This window comes from Eschrichtius robustus, chromosome 15 (assembly GCF_028021215.1).
Source record: "Eschrichtius robustus isolate mEscRob2 chromosome 15, mEscRob2.pri, whole genome shotgun sequence".
NCBI lineage: Eukaryota > Metazoa > Chordata > Mammalia > Artiodactyla > Eschrichtiidae > Eschrichtius > Eschrichtius robustus.
In genome coordinates, this window is record NC_090838.1 from 8585847 (window position 1) to 8603792 (window position 17946).

The following is a 17946-nucleotide window of genomic DNA, read 5'->3' on the forward strand; positions in this document are numbered from 1 at the left end:
TGCTGTATCTTTCTATTTGTTTGTGTCATCTTCAATTTCTTTCATCAGTGTCTGATAGTTTTCAGAGTACAGGTCTCTTATTGTCTTGGTTAGCTTTATTCCTAGGTATTTTATTCTTCTTGATGCAATTGTAAGTGGGATTGTTTTCTTAGTTTTTCTTTCTGAGAGTTCACTGTTAGTGAATAGAAATGCAACAGATTTCTGTATATTAACAAAAATATGGAACACTTCACAAATTTGCGTGTCATCCTTGCACAGGGGTCGTGCTAATCTTCTCTGTATCATTCCAATTGTAGTATATGTGCTGCCGAAGTGAGCACTGTAATAGATTTATTTTACCTTTCCTCATCCACAAACTTTTCCCTGTAACTGTGGAGGGCCCTCCCACCTGGCTTTTGGCTTGGCCATGTGATTTGCTTTGACCCCTAGGGTTTAGCAAATGGGATGCAGACTGAAGCTTCAAAAGCCCTCACTCAGGTGGGTTTACTGCTCTTGCCCTCCTGTCATCACCACAAGAACGTGCCTGGGCTAGTCTGCTTTGGGCTGAAAGATAAGCAGAGCAGAACACAGTTTCCTTGGAGATTCTAACCAAGGCCTTCCAGGACCAGCTGACATCTGGCCAACCCAGGCCATGTGAGTGAGGTCAGGTTACATAACTGAGCATAGCTCAAGCTCCCAAACCCCACAGACTGTGCACTGAATTTGTTGCTGCATGCCACTGCAGTTTTGTGGGTACAGTAAGTCCCCTACATACGAATGAGTTCCGTCCCCAGAGTACGTTCATAAGACCAGTTTGTTCATAAGTCCAACAAAGTTAGCCTAGGTACACAACTAACACAATCGGCTACTGTACTGTAATACGGTACTGTACTGCAATAGGTTTATAATACTTTTCACACAAATAATACATAAAAAACAAACAGAAAAAATAAAGAATACATTTTTAATCTTACAGTACAGTACCTTGAAAAGTACAGTACAGTACCAGCTGCATCACCACTGCTTTTACGCTTACTTCTGGACATCCTGGGCTTGAAATAAAGATAATGTACTACTGTACCCTATATAGTACTGTACAGTAAACTACACAAAAGCACAACGGCGTGTAGAGGATGCACACATGTGACAATGTACGCCAGATACGTGAACTAACTTACATGATTGGCTATGCGAATGCACGTTCGCATCTTTGAAAGTTTGAAACTTGAAGGTTCATATGTAGGGGACTTACTGGACTTGCTATATAGCATTATTGCAGCAATAGATAACATACAGGAACTTTATAAGGGGGTCAATATGCACACTTTCCACTGGCCTTAGTTAGAATGGTAATAATGGTGATAGTAGTGCTAATTATTCATTACTAGGTTTTGGATACCCACAGACTTTTCTAGGAACATTCTATGTTTTATTTCTAATTCTCACAATAAGCTTACAAGGTTGGCAAAACGATAAGACTATCACCACTTCTGCTACTTACTGAGCTGTGCACACCAGTGATTGAGGCCATAGGGAGTGGGGTCAGATGGCCTGGGTTCACCTCCCTTCCAGCTCCACCAGCTTCACCTCCCTTCTCATTTTGTGACTTTGGGCAACAAAGAGGTTATACTTATCCTCTCTGTACTTTCGTTTCCAAATATGGGGATCATAATAATATCTATCTCCTAGAACTGTTAGGAGGAATGAATAAGGTGACACACAAAGTGCTTAAAGCAATGCCCCGTGCACCATGCACATGAACGTCACTGTCATCGTTTTTATTAGATGGCAGCCCTGGGCTGAGCATTTTATATACATGCCCTCACTTTATTCTCACAAAAACCCAGGAGAAAGGTCTTATGATCTCCATCTTATTGAAGAGGAAGCTGCAGGTAGAGGGGTTAGGACTCAGACCATCCAGCTGAGAGGTGCTGAGAAAACCGGGATCGAATCCAGAGGCCGAGCTGGTTCCCCAGGCCGCTGCCCCTCATTGGTCTCAGCTGGTTTCTATTCCCTGTGCTTGGGAAGGACGGCCAAGCTGTCCCAGGCTGTCGTGGGCTCCGTGAGGCTCTGTGGGGGCTGCTTTCTCCCGTCTCCCTCTGCAGGAGGCCCCAGCGAAGCATATGGGTTGTGTGGGACGCAGTGTAAACCCCTGTCCGTGCCTGGAGGAGACGCTCCTGTCCACCTCCGCCCGGCTCACCGTGAGACCTGGACCCTCCGCTCCTTGTCTGTGCCCGTTTCCCAGCGCTCTGCAACGAGCATCACCTCCATCGCTGCCTTCCCCCGAGGCAGCCCTGGGACTCAGAACAGTGTGTGAGCGATGTCCCTCGGGGCTCCAATGCGCTGTCGCGTCCTCTGCAGGCCGAGCCTCGCTGGTGCAGGGCACTCTCCAGACCCGGGGGGCCCAGAGGGAACCTGACAGGGGGGCTCGGCGACCCAGCCCTGCAGCAGCGTCCCGCCACCTGCTCGGAGCACGTGTCTCCCCGCAGTGTCTCCCCCTGCTTCCGCCGCACCCTCAGGGCTCACCAGCTCTCCCCGAGCCAGCACTGGTCACCTGGAAACGCCGCTGTGCACGTTCCTCCAGACGTGGGGCTGTGCGGCCTGCCAAGTGTGCTTCTAGTGTTTTCTGTTCTGGTTTTTTTTGTATAATCCCAGAACAATTTCTGAATAAATGTGTGCCAACATTTTTACATTGAGGGATGGGATAAGTATGGGGGGCTTTTGACTTTACACCTTTGTTTTCCAATCAGTTGTCTTCCTTATGGGAACGAGACCCCTGGAAGACAAGGACTAAATCCAATTGCTCTCTGGGTCCTCAGACCCACCCTCGCATAGGGGGGCACTCAGAAATGTTTGCTGAATGAATGCGTGAATGAGAGAATGTCTGCAAACAGAGCTTTTCCTTTATTCTTTGTGACCAAGACCCTCCTGGTACTTCTTCTCCAGTAAACAAGTCTCTGAATTTTCCCCATGAGCTTGAGTCTCTGCGGAGCTAAGTTGTCTGGCAACATCTCACCCTGGATGTGACTTTCCGCCACCAGAGTTCCCTGTTCGCTGCACTTCCTGCTCTGTGTGCTCCTGGACCCCCATCCCTGGGCCTCACCATGTGGTACCGGTCTGGTCCTCCCTGGCAGGGCACAAGGAGGGCTGGTACACCCCCTTCTAGGAAGAAGAACAAAGCAGCAGAGTTTTAGGGTATGCCCCATGGCCTTCCATGACACCTGGCCTGCAACCGTGAAAACCATGAGCTCTCAGAGTCCTACGTCTGTGACTCTCCCATCCCGTCCCTTGCTGGCTGCAGCTCTAGGACCTTCCGATGCGAAGGCCTGTAGGTGCATCTTCAGAGGCAACAGAGAGCAGAGTAATTGGGACCAACCTGACACCTGACAGCAGAGCAGGCCTGGAAGGAGACATCCCTCAGGACACATTGTGGGTGGTGAAGCAGATTGAGGCCTCCCGGGGCCTGGGGCTGAGAAGAAACCAAGGGTGTGAAAACCAGCTTAGGCCAGAGAGAGGACCCTGGGGCTGGGCAGGGAGGGAGCCGTCTCGACCACATTTCCTGGAATCAGAATGTACTCTCCTCACCCTCCCGTCCTTACCCTTGTCTCTAGAATGAAATCCAGAGGCACGGCCTAGATTCCATCCTCCCGCACATGAGCTGCTCCCCTCTCTCCAAGGTCTTCCTCAGGAAGATGACTGTTGTGCTGCAGTAGTGGCCCCTGGCAGCTCTCCAGCCTCTGGGAACTTTTGTTCCCTCATCCATCCATCTACGGGCTTGGTCTGGGCTGTGAGGAATGATATGTGTGGGGCCCATACAGTGGGGTTTAGGTCTTTGTTTCCAAGCAGGCCATCATCACTGCAGAGCCATGGGCAATGAAGGCACGGAGAAGAGAGAATGGACTCCTAATGTTGTACAGAATGTTCTCGGGGGAGACTTAAACTCACAGGAGATGTTGGAGGTTGGGCCACTATCCACGGCAACAGTATTACCACTCTGATATGTGGTTGACCCTGGATGGTGGTGGTCCCTGGGGCAGCCCAGATGGACTTGAGCACAGAAGATAGAGACACAGGTGGAAGGTCCTGCTCTTCTCAGTTGAGGGGGAGTTCAGAGAAGAGGAGGGACCTGGCAGCCCTCTGCCATGGGAGGATATAGAAGATAATTTCTCTCTGATACTTTGCTGACTCCAAATGCCCCTAGGAGCGCCTAGAAGAGCCATAATTGCCTGATGAATTAGCGCACTTCTTAGACCTGGAGGATGACAGGCTTCCCTCTATTAATGTTGGTTTGGAGCAGGGACTTTCTTTAAAGAGTTTAGAAAATTGCACCAATAAGTCTTTGCTTTCATGACCACTGTAAAACTACTCTGCATAACCTGGTTTTATCTAGCCTAGGGTTTTAGAACTTTTTGAAATCACAGATTCTCTGTACAGTCAGTCCCCTACATGCGAACCTTCAAGTTGCGAGCTTTCAAAGTTGCGAACGTGCGTTCCATCAACATCAGGCGTGAGTGAAATTGCAGCTTGCCCTCCATCTCCTATTACTGACGATCCTTTAGCTCTACCATCTCCCACCTCCTCTCCCTCCTCCAGTCAGTGACTCTTCTTGCCTGTTCACTTGATGCCAGCCCCTGTATACCAGCTGTTGTACTGTATTACTGTACTTTTCAAGGTACTGTTCTGTAAGATTAAAAATGTTTTCTTTATTTTTTGTGTTTGTTTTTTATGTATTAGTTGTGTGAAAAGTATTATAAGCCTATTACAGTACAGTACTATAAAGCCATTCGGGTACCTAGGCTAACTTTGTTGGACTTATGAACAAACTGGACTTCAGAACGTGCTCTCGGAACGGAACTCGTTCGTATGTAGGGGACTAACTGTAATTTAAAAAAGAAAGGACAAAAATATTGATTCAGATGACCTTATGTTAATAAACAAAATTTGTGTGGTATTTGTGTGGTAACCAAGGTAGTTCTGGCATTTCAACTTCATTTAGTATAGGCTACCTTTAGTCCATGTTTCGGCCAACCAATCAACGGAACAAAGTCCTTTCTAGCCTTCCCAAACTACACCATTAAACCTGGAATCTCTGTGGATAGTGGCTCCCTATCCACAATTCAGCCTGATCCAACTTTATGTTCTTTCCACCATTATCCCACTTTCTTCATATTTGTTCCCACACCAACCCCCAAATTCTGTCTGGATACACTGGAAAAAGTTATAATTACTAATGTAGTAGATGGAGAATGGTGTATATGAGGGCTCTAAGTCTTCATTCCTTTCTATATTTCTTTATTTTGGTCATACAAAAGCAAATTTAATAAACCATAGCTAGAGCTGCAGTTAAGTTCATGGCATAGCTGGTGTTTATTGTGTTTGGAAAAAAGTACTGATTTTGACTGGGGATTAGGGAACCACTTGGAGATGGAAGATGAAACTGGAACTCACTCCAGGGATAATATCTTCATGCAACCTTACTTCAAAAAATAATAATTTCACAACATATGCCTAAAACCTAACCTGCTTTGCAAAAGGGGAAACCATGTAGGGTAATGTTAAAGCATGAGCTTCCACAGCAAGTCCATGTTCAAATTCAAGTATTAGTAGTATGAAATCATCTGAAAATTGTGATTTTTGTAGTATATCTATGTATTAGTTTGCTAGGACAGCCAAAACAAAATGCTGCCAGCTGCCTTTGCCCCATGTCTTGTTCCCCGGTCATGGCTGGTATCTCCTTTCATCTTCAGGAATCCATAACTCCATTGCCACGCTGGCTGCCTGATCTCAGCACCAGCAGTGGGCTTTCTCAGGTTGGCTGCGTGCTCAGCATTTTGAAGTGGTTTTTGTGAGCTTTCATCAGAGCCCATCATAAAAATTTCTGCAACACCTTTTCTTGTAACATATGTTGTTGGGATGTCAGAATGATCACATGTCTCACACTTGCTGTATTTTTTTAAAAAAAACTTTTAAAAATAAATATTCATCCATTGCGAATAAACAACGCCCACCTCCCTTGCTTCCTTTCCAGCCTCTCCTGCTCTGCCCTCGCGCAGCTTGGTCATCTCTCTTCTGCTTTATGTCCAGAGCCTCCTCCTGGATCTCCTCGTCCCTAATCTATCTCCATCCTGTCCATTTTCCTCTCCACAGCCAGAATGACCTTTCCAGAACACAGATCCGTCTATGTCACCTTTCTACTTGAAACGGAATCCAATCCCTTCTGTCCCCAGGGACAGTTCTGAAATCCCTCACATGGTTTCCCAGGCTTTCATGCTTCCTCACTCAGCTGTCACTTGCCCCTTCTCCACTCACTTTGTACATTCTAGCCTCACCAAGCAGTGAGCTGGCCACCCGACATCATGATCTTTCAGGATGCTTTTCTCTGCCTTCCCCCATGGTTGTTTTGTCGGCTTGATGGTTCTCAACTCCCACCCTGTCGCTTGTTCAGATTGTTCTCTCCTATATGAATTGGTTCTAATAGCACGTCTTCTGTTGAAGCTTTCCTTGATCTAGTAGATATAGTCAACTTCTCTTTCATGTAAATTTTGTGCATACCTGCATTAGGGACGACCCTCTATTTTACTGTTTACACATTTGTCTTTTTGAAGGCAGGGAGCACTCTTCCTCTTTATATGCTGTAATGTCAAAGTTTGTATTTTGATGAACTGGTCATTGTTTGTTAATTTCATTTGTATTTATTGTATTTTGGCCATCTACAGCACAGTACAAGCAATGTTCTCCAGCAGAACTTTCTGAGGGGATGGATATATTCTGTATTTGCTCTGTCCAATATGGTAGTGACTGGCTACACTTAAATTTGGCTATTTAAATTTAATTTTTAATTAATCGAAACCCAATCAAATTGACAATTCAATTCCTTAGTTGTACTAGCCACATTTCAGGCGACCATTAACCACCTGCCACTAGTAGCTACCGTATTGCATAGCGCAAGTGCACTTAAGCAAGAAAGTGGGAGATTACTTAAAGGTTTCAAATTCTTCCTGTGATCGTATTACCCCTACTCACTTGATTAACAAATATTTTATCTGTGAATACTGCAAAAGGGAAACTTTAATTTCTATCTCCTTTTTTGTAAAGGAATATGTAATTAGTATGCATGGATTAATGTGGTTTAAGAGTGCTTAGATTTGAAGCAGGAATCTTTAAAATTATTAAGTAGATATTCCTAGAGGCAGAAGGATGAGTTCCATCATGAATGGAAGTCTTATATAAATCTTTACTCAGTGAGATCACCCAATTTTCAGAGTTTAACTTTCAAGGCATGTTTATAGCACACCAGTTCCGTGAAGCATGTTTCTGAAAAAATGTGTTTACATGGAGACACTCTTCCAACAAAGATAACAAATTAACAGGCTCTGCACGTAGCTTGGCTGTAATTATTTGCCTTTTTGACGTCTTCCTTTATTTATGTAATATGTAATAAATCTGGAACATACTCATTGCATGGCACATTGTTTTATATCAAATGTAAATGTTAGGTTTTATTACCATTTACCATAGTTCCTGTTGAACATTACAGTTTACTTACTTCATGATGTTTTGGTTTTCATCATCATTGATATTTCACTCATTTTCCACTTGACATACATTTATTTAACACCTACTGAGGCCCTCTATCTTGTGGTGTGTGCTGGGGAGAAAGATGAATCAGATACTGACTGGGTCGTCTAGGGTCCACAGGCTGGAGGGAGAAACAGACAGACAAACACAGGCCACACAATTGGCTTCTCTGTGACTGAATTTGTGTGGGAGCGTTGAGGAGGGAGCCATGTCTTTTCGTTGGAAGCTGGGGAAATTTTCATGAAGAAAATACCACTTGAAAAGACCGTGGGGCATTAGTTCACCAGCAGGGGTAGTACATTGCAAAATGAAGGGTCAACAGGAAAGAAATTGAGGCCTGAAAATGTGTGGTGTGTGGGAGAAGAGTGAAGATTTGGTGAGGCTGAGGCGTGGGTGCCGGAGCATTGGGAATGGGCTGGTGGAAAAGAAGGGTGGAAAGTTGCTGAGAGTCACATCTGAGGATGACTATTAGATATGCTTTGAAAATATTTTGACTTTTGGGTAAGAAATCCTTGCTATGAATTTTAAGAACATTTTAAAATAATTTTAAACAGTGTAGCTGAAGTACCATAGACTTTAGAGTTGGCGAGACCTAGGGCTGAATCCATACTCAGCTGTTTAGTTATGTAAAATTATGCTAGTTTCTTAACCTCTCCTAGCCTCAGTTTTCTCACATGTGAACTGTTGACTGTCTCCTCTATCTGGAATGCTCTTTCTCTACATACCTGCATGACTAATGCCTTCACCTCCTTAACTATTCCTGCTATGGTCTGAATGTTTGTGTCTCTCTAAAACTCATACATTGAAATCCTAACTCCCAAAGATGGTAGTATTAGGAGGTAGGGCTTTTGGGAGTTTCTACCCTCGTGTATGGGATTAGTATCTTTATAAAAGAAGCTCTAGGGAGATCTCTAGCCCCTTCTGCCATGTGAGGATGGAACCAGGAAGAAGACCCTCACGAGAATGTGACCACACTGGTGCCTTGATCTTGGAGTTCTAGCCTCCAGAACTGTGAGAAACAAATTTCTGTTGCATAAGGCCACTGAGTCTGTGGCATTTTGTCATAGCAGCCAGAACAGACTAAGACCATTCTCAGCGAGGGCTACCCTCACTCCCTGTTTAGAAATGCAGCCTGCCCGTATCAATCATTTTTGACCTCTCTAATCCTCCTCTGCCTTTTCTCTTTATTCCTCAGAGCACTTGATTACCTTTTAATGTACTATATACATTTGCTTATTTATCATGTCGATGGTTTATCATCTTCCCCAACCCAGTAAGAATGTAGGCTCCATATTTTTCAAATATGGTGACAGCTAGGGACCTCCTTTTTAAAATCACCATTTATTGAGTAGCTAATAACACCCCCTCCCCATTTGCGTTCATCTTTCAAGCTTCTAGACACAGGCCTGTGTCTATGGTCTTTACTCCATTCCACTTGTCCATCTGTCCCAGCACCTCCTAATTTAACTGGGATAGTTTTATAACGAGCCTCAATCTGGTGAGTGTAGTAACCCACTACTCCCAAACTTATCGATTTTCTTCACAAGGGGTTCACCTATTCCCAGCGCTTTGCTCTTTGTGACAGCAGTTTCCAAGACCACCCTCAGGCTTGATGATTTGCTAGGAGGACACACAGGACTCAGAATGTTGTACTCAAAGCTACAGTTTATTGCAGCAAAAGGCTGCAGATCAAAATCATCAGACAGAAAAGGGACATGGGGCAAAGTGTAGGAGAAATGAGGTGCAAGCTTCCAGCGGAGTCACATGGGGACACATAGTCCTCCCAGCAACAATGTGTGACATCGCATGTATGTGTCATGACCTGGGGAGCACACCTGAATCTAGTGCAGGGTTTCTATTGGGGGTCTGTCAGGTAGACACGTGGCAACCTGCCTGACTGACCTCAGCTCCTCGGATTTCAGATCCTTCTGAGCACCTGCCTCTAGCGCTAAGAGAAAAAGTCGTTCACCATAAATCACATTCTCAGGATGATTTTATCAGGCCAGAGTAGTACAGCATGACCCATGGCCTCAAGCACACAAAAGCACTCTAATCAGGCAGAATATTCCAAGGACTCAGGGGTATTTCCCAGGAGCTGGCTAACCAGTCCAGAATAGAAGCCTTTCTTTGGAATGTGCAGGATTTGAGCAACCTAGGGCTGCTGTGTTAACCCTTTCCTGCCCACTCTTCCTTTTGGATTTTAGGGTTAGCTTATCAAGTTCTACAAAAACAAAACAAAATAAAACAACCCCCAGCCCCCCCAAAAAACCCCCAAAAACCCTGTTGAAATTCATGTGTTAAACGTACAGATTAATTTGAGGAAAATGCCTTCTTTATGATGGTGATCTTTATAATAAGCATGGTAGAGATATCCATTTATAAAGGTCTTCTTTCATGTCCTTGCACATATTTTTATAATTTTTCTTAATAAAAATCCTGTACATCTTTTGCAGGATTTTTCTGAGCTCTTTTACGGATTTGTTACACTTGTTCATGCCTCCCTCTTATCCCCATTTGTGATGGGGATAATGTCCCCATCTCAAACTTTTTTAATGAGTCACATTGACAAAGTCCCTTTTGCCATAAAAGGTAACATTCAGAGGTTCTGGGGGATAGGAAGTGGGCATCTTGGGGGGCGGGTTTTTCAGCTTACTTCCCCAGACAACGGCATTGTTTGTAAATAGGTATAGGTTTTTTTTGCTTTTTTTTTTCTGCCACTCCAGGCAGCGTGTGGGATTTTAATTCCCCAACCAGGGACTGAGCGCGCCCCGGCAGTGGAAGTGCAGAGTCTTAACCACTGGACCGCCAGGGGAGTCCCAGTATAGTTTTTTTTGTTCTCTCCTTATTTTCAATTCTTATACTTCAGTTGTTTTTCTTTTCTTATTTTTGCCTGTTGGATTATCTAGGACCTCTAACACACTGTTGGAGGAGGCAACGATGGCAGGCAGTGCTCCTTCTGTGGTAGCAATGCCGCGGATACTTCCCCGTTATATTTATCTTTGCTGTGAGGTTTGCCAGAAAGTCTGTCAGGTTAGGAAGACTTGTATGTCTCCACCTACGTGGGTCCAACAGCTGCTTCATTACGCACGTTTGCCGGTTAGCTCCGTCATGACTGCCTCTCAGATGCCTCGTGACTATGGACACACAGGGTAACCCGGCTCTTAAGCAGAAGACGGTCGTCCACCTTAGTGACTCACTGAGTCTGGGTTGTTAGCTGTGGCAGGAAACCCTGAGACACGAATCTTCTCCCGAACAGCCCCAATCCCGTCTTCCAAACACGACGCGGTGGGCTTTAGCACTGCCTGTGCAGACTCCTTGCTACCACGCTTTGGTGCACCCTCGCCTGGTCCCCTATCCCCTCATGCAGCTCCCATCTCCCCTCCTCCAAACAGACGGACATGCACTCCCATCGTCTTTCCCGAAGCTACACTGCCTAAAACCATCCTGTAATCAACCAACTCTCCTCCGCTCTCTCTCTACCCTCCAGCTTCGCCCTTTGTAATTTTGGGCATCCGTATTATAGATAAGGGGTATAAAGTGGAATGCTACAATATCCTTCATCCCCAAGTGTGGTTGGGTTTATGTGCTATTCAGGGAGCCCCGGGTGCTTCAGTGATGAACAGAGCGGAGGACACTTAGGCAACCGCGGAGTAGTTAAAATGACTGATGGAGAAATAGAGGTGGTGTTTCAGCCTCCGGTCAGGTCGCAGAGGAGAAAGGAAGGAGTAATTAAGATGGCTGGGTAATGCTTCTGGCAGAGAGGAAGGCCCTGCAGGCTGTAAGCAAGTCAGCAGGGATAGGGGTCAGCAAAGGGAACAGGGAGATTGGGAGATGGCTCATTAACATGGAAATGAAGGAAGGGGTGAGACACTGAACATGAACAGGGGGAGGGAGCTGGTCAAGTGCTGCCACTGAGAAGGTCGCAGCAACGAGAGTCCTTTGCTCCAATATCGAGGCAGAAGGAGGAGGTGAGTCCCTTTTCTCCAGCTCCTCGTGTTGCCTAATGACATTTTCTTTATCACAATTCTGCTGATGGAGGAGGGAAAATGAACGTCAGTTCAATGCTGATTCTATCTCAAGTTAACCTTTGACTCATGGCACCGGTGAGAATTAGTTTTTTCTTCCCCAAAGTTTCAAGCTAAGCCAACACTCCCTTGAGGAGCAACAAGGACCCTGTCTTCTGTCCCTGCTCTAGCCGACTTCTCCTCCTAGCTGGCTGAGTCAGAAAGAGATGGGAGGCTGGGAAGACTTTGGCCCTGCCGGCCCACGACCATCCTCGGTGTCCAGCTTCTCTGGAGCTGATTGGACTGAAGCGTGGAGTAGGGCGAAGGGGGAATTCGCTCTCTTCTCAGCAGCGTATTGTCTAGCTTGCCAAGGAAATAACCTCCATTTGTGGGCCCCGAGACATCTGTACTAGAATCGCCTGCGTTGTGTTCTTGAAAGTTCGTTTCTAAGCCCCATCCTACACCTCCTGAACAAAATCTTCCCGTTAGAGCTTTGGAATCTGCATTTTCTAGCAAGCTTGGAAGCAATGCTTTTGCAAACTTCAAGTTTGAAAACCACTGCTCCGGGGCGTACCTTCTCACTGGATTTTCTCTCTCGGTTGTTTCCTTCTCCTCACTCGGATCTGGCCCAGATTCTCTGAGCAGCTTTGCAACACCACAGGGCAGGGCTCACAGAGTCAGATCTTTGCCCTGGATGGTCTGGCATCCCCACTCTCTCTTCTACCGCTGTGGAGGCCCTGCTTCTCATTCCCATCCTTACTTGGAGAATAAAGTGACCAGCACTTCCTGATTGCTTGGGGAGGTGGGGTAGGAGTCTGGGGACATGGTCACCCCATGAACCGGACCTCAGACCTACCTAGGGCCTTGACAGGAGGTAATCGTGGAAATGGAGCTCCTGGGAGATGTATGAGCAGGCCAGTCTGCAGGGGCTGTATCTGTGTTCCTCTGCAGCTCAGACTTACATGCCGAGGACCTCCCTACATCTGCCTGCAAATCCTCTGCGCCCACTGGACTGGCTGCTCTTTGAGGACAGAGGGGTGTTTGCTGGTGTATTAGTTAGGCTTCTCCAGAAAAACAGAACCCATAGGATTATTATCTACAGATAGTGCTATAGATATATAGATACATCTATCTATTTATGTATCTATGTGTGTATCTATCATCTATCTTTTTCTACCTATGCACATATTTATGCCATGTATGTATTGTGTATGTATGTATGTATCTATTGAGACTTTAAAGAATTGGTTCATGCAATTGTGAGGGCTGTTAAGTCTCAAATCTGTAGGGCACACAGCAGGTTGGAGATTCAGGGAAAAGTCTTGAGTTTGAAGGCTGGAAACCAGGCAGAATTTTTACGTTGCAGTCTGGAAGTGGAATTCCTTCTTCTTTGAGAAACCTCGGTCTTTGCCTTTAAAGGTCTTTCACTGATAAGATAAGGCCATCCACATGATGAAGGGTCAGCTGCCTTACTCAAAGTTCACTGATTTAACTGTTAATCGCACCTAAACATACTTCCACTGCAACATCTAGACTGGTGTTTGACCAAACTGGGCACCATAATCTAGCCAAGTTGACACATAAAATTAACCATCACAACTGGCTTGCTTTTAATCATTTCTTTTTTTTTTATTCTCAGTGCCTTCCAATCCTAGGATAGAAGAAAAAGGGCTAAATATGTAGAAAAGGGTTAAAAATGAAATCTGAGCATGAAATCAATCTGCTGCCCACACTCTGGTCAGAGTAGGACAAAAGAACCAGTGAAGGCTGGTTGCCGTGTCTCCAGAGGGGCCTGTTGGTTGGAATGTGGCATCTGCAGAAAGCGGGAGAGCACCGCGCCCTTTCTGCTCCAGAGCAGGCCACAGTTTTCTCTCCTTTAGTGGCAGAAACACTGATGAGTTCAGCCCTCCCAGGTGAGAAAGCGCAAGCCAGTTCGGCTGGCCGTTTAGAGGATCTGAAGCTCTTCGCCCTGGTATCTGTTTGCACTTAGTGTTGTGAGCGATTAGCGCTTCTGTTTTCCGAAAGTAGAGAGTAGTTCTGTGAGTTCAATCAAGGTATATACTTTCGTGTGTGTGTGCTGCACAGAATTGCGCTTAGCAATTTGCCACCTTTTCTGATTAAATTCTTTATCTCTTGGCAGGAAGGTGATGGCTGGAAGCAGGTCTTATGATTGCAGGCAACAACCCTATGTTTTTTCTACTCTGAAATCATGTCTTATTGTCTGAGCTGCAGGTTTAGATGCAAAATAAATCTGACTTTCTAAAAAGCCTTTTTTTTTTTCTTGCTATATGATAGCTGTGTATTTAGGGCAAAGCTGTTGGAGGCTTTTACAAAAACACAAATGTGTGGTTTCATGCCATTGCAGATAGGAAACGTGTGCTACTGCTGCTCTGAAGCCTCTGGGGCTATTTGCGAGACCATGAGCTTCTCATTTATCATTAATCCCTTTTCTGTTGGTGGACATTTCTTTGGACCTTTCTTTTCCTCCCTAAGGTAGTAGAGTGAGCAAAAGAAGGCAAATAAGAATTCATATTTCCTATTAAGTGCTATCAATCATTTCACGATTACTATCTCCTTCGATCCTCACAACTGTGGCATGGTGACTGGTGTGTACTAATGTCCCCATTTTACAGATGAGAAAACTGAGGATTGGGGAAGATAAATAACTTGCCTAAGGAGTCACTTATATGATCTTATACATCTCAGAGGCTAATGCTGCGTTCGAGTTTCATTAAGAAAAAAATCGCACAACCCAAGAAAAAGATTTTGTCTTGGTTGACTACGTTGGACCATTGGTAAGGGTCTCAGTTAGCTATAGCCTAATTTTGTGATGACCCCTGTCTTCCTGCTCAGGTATTGGGGTCCTCCTTGCTTGCATCATTCCATGGTTGCTGGGTGGGTGGTATTAGGACGAAGAATGGTGTGTCTTCTCTGGCTCACTCGAGCTCCTGACATTATTCACTGAATGAAATGTGAAACCAGATCACAAGAATGTATTTAGTTTGGTGTGCAAGGAAAAAGCCCAACAGTATTGCTCAAATCGGATCTTCAGCTAATGGCCACACTCGCTAGGAGGCCATTCCCCTGCAGAAACGAGCTTTACAAACATGATATGCATTACTAAAAATTTGGAAAGTATAAATAAAAAGTAACATTGCCCATAATTGCATCATTCAAACTATTGTCAACATCTTAAGGTTATGGCCAGTAGTGCTGTAACTGGCTGGGACCAGCTTGGGAAAGCCAACTGGGTGCTTTTATTCCCTATTTCATGTTCAAAGACATAGTGACATCACATTGGCAGCTTGAACTAGGTCATGGTGGGAATATTTACATCTCAGTAATCAGCACGTACTACAAACCAAGGCTTTTTTATTTTTGCTTGTTAAACATTTGTCAGTACTCACCTGGCTATTGTCTTCCAGTCTTTTTTTCTTTAATATATATTTTATTTATTTATTTATTTTTGGCTGTGTTGGGTCTTCGTTTCTGTGCGAGGACTTTCTCTAGTTGCGGCGAGCGGGGGCCACTCTTCATCGCGGTGCGCGGGCCTCTCACCATCGCGGCCTCTCTTGTTGCGGAGCACAGGCTCCAGACGCGCGTTGCTCAGTAGAGCAACGGGCCCAGTTGCTCCGCGGCATGTGGGATCTTCCCAGACCAGGGCTCGAACCCGTGTCCCCTGCATTGGCAGGCAGATTCTCAACCACTGCGCCACCAGGGAAGCCCTTTAATATATATTTTAAACAGTGTCATTTATTATTTTTTTTCATTTAACATAACACAAGCATTTCCTCCTGGTATTAAAAAAAAATCTTATAAGCATCATTTTTAAAAATAGAAGCAAAATTCTTTACTGAATAGATGTACTATAAATTATTTAATGGTTCAAATTCTTGGGCAGATATATTGCTTTCAATGATTAAAAGTTGTGCTTTAGTGAGCATATTTATGTATTACGTATCAGGTGCCAGAAATAGACTTACTGGGTAAACTGACATCAAATTCCTTGGCTCCTGGTGAGTGGTGCCTTGTGCAAATAGCTTAGCAGTAGTCTGAGTTTCAGTTTTCTCTCTCGTCCTCTCTTCACCATTAACTTCTGAGTTCCCTAAAATCAGTGACTTGTATTTTACTTTGTATCCTTAGTACCCAGTGCAGTGCTTGGCTTATGGAAAATGCTCAATAAATAGTTATCAACCAAAATAATGCCTCATTTACGCCTAAAAGAGGTGTACTAATTTTCAGTAGTGCCTGCAATTTCCCCCAAACCCTGGAGGGCACTGAGACGATCAGTAAAGTCGACAAAAAAGGTTAGGGGGTGAGAGATGTTATCTTGATATTGTGTCAGTTTGTAAAAGAGAAGTGCTGGAAGGAAAAGAAGATAAAACAGCCCCAGGTGCCCTCTCGAATGCTTGGAGGAGGCTGGAGGTCGTGGAACACTGAAGGATGTGAAGTGGGACCCACCCCAGCTTCTTCGGGATGCTTTTCATGAACACTTCAGGATTTGTTGATCCCTCTTCCTCTGATATTCAAAAGCATCCTTCCTGACCAGCTACTGTGTCTCTAAAGCTGTCTTCCCCACCCAAGTAACATGGGCCCAATGGTCAGGGGAGACACATCTCAGACACTTCAGGGCCATAGCTCAGCAGCACCCTCTCAGCTCTCATCCACCCTTCTTGACAAGGTCTCCTCCACTAATCTTTGAGATTTTCTCGGTGTAAGCCTCCTTGCTCTCTGTCGCCACAGAGAGAACCCAACAGATCAGAGTTTGACTCCCAGCTTTGCTGTTGACTAGTAGTCTGCCCTCTGTCAAGGGATTTCACTCTTTGGGCCTCAGTTTTATGATCTGTAAAAATAGTTTCAGGATTATGAGAAAGTCCAGTGAACTCTCCGCATGGACGAGGCAGTCAACGAAAGTTTTCACTGTTATTTTTGTCTAAGGAATTGGAGTCATACTCACCTTCTGATAGTTTTCAGTCTTGGCGACCTTGAGTAGAAACTTCCAGACTGGTCCCCCTCCCTAGCTTCACCTCCAAGTCCAAACCTCACCTTCCTTCCACCTGACTCCCCATCCAGCCTGCCTTTGTAGCGCGCAGATTTCAGCTTTCCTTTCCAGTTACTCCCATGTGAGTTTAGCCTCCCACTAAAGCCTGACGCATCTGAGACCAGGAGCTGGGTGTTCCTTCTACTCCGGGGGAGCCTGAGAATGCAGGATGTACTCGCTGATTGCCTGGGTTGAGTGGTCTTCTTTTTTAAAAGGAGGGGTGACGCTCTCTCCTCTTAAACTCATTTCGTATTAACAATCTGATTTCAGTTTCCTGACCCCTTTGAACTCAGAATGAGGTTCTGAACCCAAGGCTTCCTGCAGTCATTAAGCTCAGTCAGCCTGGAACTCATTTTACCTTCACCGACGCTGCGTGGCTGCCCTGCTTATTAGCACTGCTTCTGTCTCCTATTCCTTGGCAGGGATTTGTATTTTTCATGCTGTTTAACTCAGTTTTCTCAATGACCTGGAAGATTAGTCCCATTTTACAGAGGAAGAACCTGAGACTGGAGACATCTAAATACTTGTACAAGCTTGCTCAGGAAGGAAGGGGGTGGGAATTAAAAGCCCTGTCTTTGTGGTTCCACAGCTTGTACTCTATCACGGGTCTTCCCTGAATCCCGATTTCATTATTTATAAAATGAGAATAAAATACTCCATTTATCACAGAAGACAGTTGTGCAGACCTAGCAAGGGGCAGTCTATGTGTGGTGAAGACACGTGTCCTTGATTCTAGTACTGGACAAAGTTGGGTCAGAGCAGTTGGGGCTAAGAAGTGGCCGGAACACAGACATGTTGCTGTTTGTGACTCAGCCCTTCCTATGTGCATCTTGAGTGATCAGTGTTTGAAGGTGGCACCACCAGGGTGGAGACCAGGTGGGAGGTGACCCCACTAGAACTAGGGCTGATAAAAAAGTAAGTGAGGAGAGTCAGTAGAAGACGGGCCACAGTCTGAGAGCCCCTGTTCTCTTCTGGGGGGTAGCTGGGGGTAATGAAAGAAACCTTCCGTGTATTGAATGATACGTGCATTGTCTGTAGTTATGCTAAAATTAACTGTTCAGTAAATTTAACCAAGAGAATTACTGGCTGCATTAACTTGGGGCAAGGTTTTAAACCTGTTTCTAGGGCTGAAAAAGGAGCTTCTTATGATGATGAAATCAAATAATACCTGTGAAGCATCCAGCACCATGCATGACTTAGAGTAACGTTTCCAGAGCAGTGCTTAATGGAGATTCTTAATGCATTAACAACTCAAGCCAATGATAGAACATACCAGAGCTTGTTAAAGGAGCAGATCAGGAGTCATTTGAATGGAGACGAGTGCCTTGTTGAGATGCTGAAGTG

General features: G+C 45.1%; 1 non-coding gene across 1 annotated transcript; it reads right to left on the reverse strand.

Annotated features, from left to right (window-relative positions):
• Positions 1–213: 213 nt before the first annotated feature.
• On the reverse strand, positions 214–320 carry LOC137778201 (U6 spliceosomal RNA). The gene has a single exon (XR_011076780.1). It is a non-coding gene; the product is annotated as a U6 spliceosomal RNA (small nuclear RNA).
• Positions 321–17946: the final 17626 nt, after the last annotated feature.